Here is a 4,290-nt window from a genome sequence, read left to right on the forward strand (position 1 = left end):
CCAGTTTTCAGCAGCGTCCTGGGCAGAGGTTGGTCAGGCTCTCTCCGTAGGAGCCTCCCTTATTGAAGGTGACAGCAGAACTGAGGTGCTTATAAAGCCAGGGGCCAGAGGAGGAACTGAGCCAGCTGGAAGAGAAGACGGGGAAAGTTCAAGGCTTTGGGGCAGTCCAGTTTTTAGCAACTTGAGACGGGGAGAAAGTCGCCTGTGGAATCGTTTGAGGTTTATTTCTGGCCTAAGGGTAGCGGAAGTGGGACCACAACCCCCACCCTCTTCCTCTTCTAAGCTCTCCTGCCCGGTGCTGCCAGAGGAGCCTTCCTGCCACACCTCTCTCGTGATGAACACCTCCATTCATTCTCCGTTATTTACAGACTGAAATGTCAACACCCCGTTGTTTGGCTCTGGCGCGCCTCTCCAACTAGACCTTCCACTGCCTTAGCCCGCCAGGCCTGTGCTCTGGCTCCACGGGCCCCCCGCGTTCTCCCCGCTGACGTCTTGCAAGATGATCTCAAGTCAGGCCACACGTACGACAGATGGATTCTGCGACTCTAGGCTCCAGACAGTTGTAAATATTCTCTTGGTTTTTTTTTTTTTTTAATTTTAACATACATTTATATCTTTATTTATTTTGAGAAAGAGAGAGGGAGAGAGAGAGGGGGAGACAACACAAGCAGGGGAGGGGCAGGGAGAGGGAGAGAGAGAGAAGCCCAAGCAGGCTCCGTGCTGTCAGCGCACAGCCCGTCGTGGGACTCGAACCCACGGAGCGTGAGATCCTGACCTGAGCTGAAATCAAGAGTCAGATGCTTAACCGACTGAGCCACCCAGGTGCCCCTTGCCTACATTGTGTTAAAGCAACTTTATTAAGATATGATTTATAGGCAATAAAACACGGACTTTTTTTTTTTTAACGTTTATTTATTTTTGAGACAGAGAGAGACAGAGCATGAACGGGGGAGGGGCAGAGAGAGAGGGAGACACAGAATCGGAAGCAGGCTCCAGGCTCTGAGCCATCAGCCCAGAGCCCGACGCGGGGCTCGAACTCGCGGACCGCGAGATCGTGACCTGAGCCGAAGTCGGACGCCCAACCGACTGAGCCACCCAGGCGCCCCAACACGGACATTTTAAGTGTAGAGTTCAATGAGTTTTGATGCAGGTATTTACCGGTGTGATCACATCACGGTCAGGATAAAAACACTTGCATCACCCCGGGAATTTCTCTCGTGTTTCTTAGCAGCCAATCGCTGATCCCACCTCTTTTCCCAGAAAACCACTGGCCTGCTTCCTGTGACCATCCATTCATTTTGTCTGTTCTAGGACTTCGTGTGAGTGGAACCATGCAGTGTGCATACTGACTGTGCTGACCGGCTTCTGCCATACGGCATTCCGTTTCTGAGATTAATCCGTTTTATTTTATGTGTCAATACTTCCCTCCTTTTGCTTGTAGAGTAGTGCTCTACACAGCAGCACGATCAATCCGTTTATTGCCCTGTCTTGTATGTTTAATTTTCTTCAAACAAGAAGTACCTTCACATGGCTCAACAGTCAATCAATGTAACAAGATGTACAGCGAGCAGCCTGGCCCTCGACCCTCTTTTGCATCTTCCCGGCTCCTATCTCCTTCCAGTCGAATCAACATAAAATTCCACTGTGGGAAGTGCTAGGAGACACCGAAGGTGCTTCGACGGCTTCTATTCCAGGGCCCGTGGGAGCCCAGAGAGGGAGCAATCAAGACAGGAGATGTGCTTGGTTTGGGTTTCGAAGTAGTTCCCGCAGGAGTCTCGCAGACAGCCACAGGGTGGAAAGGTATCCTGGACAGAGGGAACAGCACCAGCCGGAGCACGGAAGCCTGAGACAGCACTGTGCATTCCAGAAAGCACAAGGAACTGTGGGAAAGCAAAGGGTTAGGGGTGTGGGAGGGCGGAGAGAGTGACGGAGAACGAGGCACACACACGGGCAGAATCTCCTCTGGAAGCGCCTTGGTCAAGTATGAACACGGAAGAGTTTTCATTTCCCTGTAATTGACAATCCCTATGTTGTTTTTTTTTTAATTTTTTTTAACGTTTTATTTATTTTTGAGACAGAGACAGAGCATGAACGGGGGAGGGGCAGAGAGAGAGGGAGACACAGAATCGGAAGCAGGCTCCAGGCTCTGAGCCATCAGCCCAGAGCCCGACGCGGGGCTCGAACTCACGGACCGCGAGATCGTGACCTGAGCTGAAGTCGGACGCTCAACCGACTGAGCCACCCAGGCGCCCCGACAATCCCTATGTTGTGTTAAATCCCCCTTTTGCTCTGCACGGGGGGGGGGGGGGGGGGGATGGCGGGGGGAGGGAGCTCCTTTCATGACATCTCAGTCCTGATTCAAACCCTTCCATCACGGTCGGTTGAAGACTTGGTCTTGTCCAGGTGAACCCGCATCTCATATTCTACTACGTAATGTTCTCCCTCTGCCTCGTGCAGACTTCCGGAGGCTCTCATGGCTCGGAGCGAGCAAGCACGTATGCGCGCGCGTGTGTGCATGCATGTCCACACGTGTGTGGTTGTACACGAGCGTGTGTGTGTGTGCATGCGTGCGTGTGTGAGCTTGCATGGGTGTGCTTGTATGCGTGTGCATGCAGGGTGGTTTTCTCTTTCCCGCACCCCTCCCTCTTCCCTGCTCTGACCTGTAAGGAGGGAGGGAGGGGCTACCCGGGGGAACTGGAAGTCCTCTGTGTTTATCTCCGTGGCAGTGAGGTGACCCTTGCTGAGACTCATCAGCACCCACCAAACCTGGTATCTCTCAGCTCCGAGTGGGTAAACGGAGGCCCCCATAGGTCCTGTTAGTGACAGACTCAATTCCAAGCAGCTGCCCCAGGCAACACTCAACCCTTGGGAGAATTGTCCTCTATTTGCGGCCCCCAATTTCACGTCCACAACCCGAGGCCTGTGGCCAGAGTTGAGTCCGGTTTCCTTCCCCTCTGGAAGGTGGGACATCAGGGAGGTAGTCCTTGCCTCTTCTTCGTCTGCTTGTTATCGAGCCGACATTTCTAGGGGTGGTTCTCCTGGGGGCCCTTTTGTCTCGGCTTTGTTTAGGGGGACAGCCAAGAGTCTTTCCCTCTCTCCCATCAGATGATGGGGAGAAGGGATAGGAGGGGGGCTTTGTTTACAGCTTCCTGGAAACAGTTTAACCAGGAGCCTGGCCAGGTGGGGTTTGGGTTCTGCCCCGAGGCCCAGCAGCAGTGGGAGGATGGAGAAGATCTCAGTTAAGGGTGCCCATGTGGTTGGCCTCCGGAAGGATTCGGGGGCCAGATCATACTGCCCGTAGTAGTTGGCTAGGGCCCCTGTGACCGCGTGAACAACCGGGGGGATTAAATAACAGAAGTGTGTTTTTTCACAGTTCCGGGGCTGCGACGTCTGAGGTTGGGGTATGGGTGGCGCGGGGTCCTTCTCAGGGCTGCGAGGGAGAATCTGCTCCAGTTCCCTTCCCTCACTTCCTGCGGCTCTCTGCCAGTCTTCGGCATTCTGTGGCTTGTAAACACATCACCCCGAATTCTGCTGTCATCGTGGCGTGGCATTTTCCCTGTGCACGTCTGTCTCCAAATTTCTCTTTCATAAGGACACCAGTCATACCGGCTTAGATGCCCACCCGACTGACCCATCGTAACTCGTTACCTCTGCAATGGCCCTATTTGCAAACAACATCACATTTTGAGGTACTGGGGGCTAGGGTTTCAGCATGGGAGTTTGGCAGGGGGCCCACTCCAACTCGCAAGAGTGTCCCATCATCTGCAAGGAGTGAGGATGACAGTTAAAGTCGTGGCAGTGCTGAAATCTGAGTCAAGGTCCCACATGACTATTTCTCCAAAGCCTGTATCCCATCCCCCAAATGGGCCTAACGCTACTGACCTTGTAGGAGTTGTGTAGGGATTAAACGGGAGCACATTTGGGAATGGCTTGAATGTCTGGTACCTGCTGAGCCTAGGCAGTGAGGTCGTGTGCCCGGGGGACCCTTCCTTGAGCCGATCTCCTGAGACATCTCATCTTGCCAGAGATGTGAAGCCAACAGCAGAGGAAAACTCCTAACTGTGGCTTTCACTTCTCCTTGGGCTGAAACTTGAGGTCATGGCCAGGAGATTGGAAGTTCATGTGTCAGAGCTCCAGGGTTAAAGCCCCGCAAAAGCTCTGTGCTGAAAACATGCCTTCGAGACGTTTTTACAGGCACTGCCCTCTTCATCGGGCCCCCCAGGGCCTCCTGCACCTGTCTCAGTGTTCTTTCCGCCACCTCATCCCGGGATTGGTCTCCTCACTGCCTCC

The sequence above is a fragment of the Prionailurus viverrinus genome, chromosome A3 (genome assembly GCF_022837055.1).
Source record: "Prionailurus viverrinus isolate Anna chromosome A3, UM_Priviv_1.0, whole genome shotgun sequence".
NCBI classification, from domain to species: domain Eukaryota; kingdom Metazoa; phylum Chordata; class Mammalia; order Carnivora; family Felidae; genus Prionailurus; species Prionailurus viverrinus.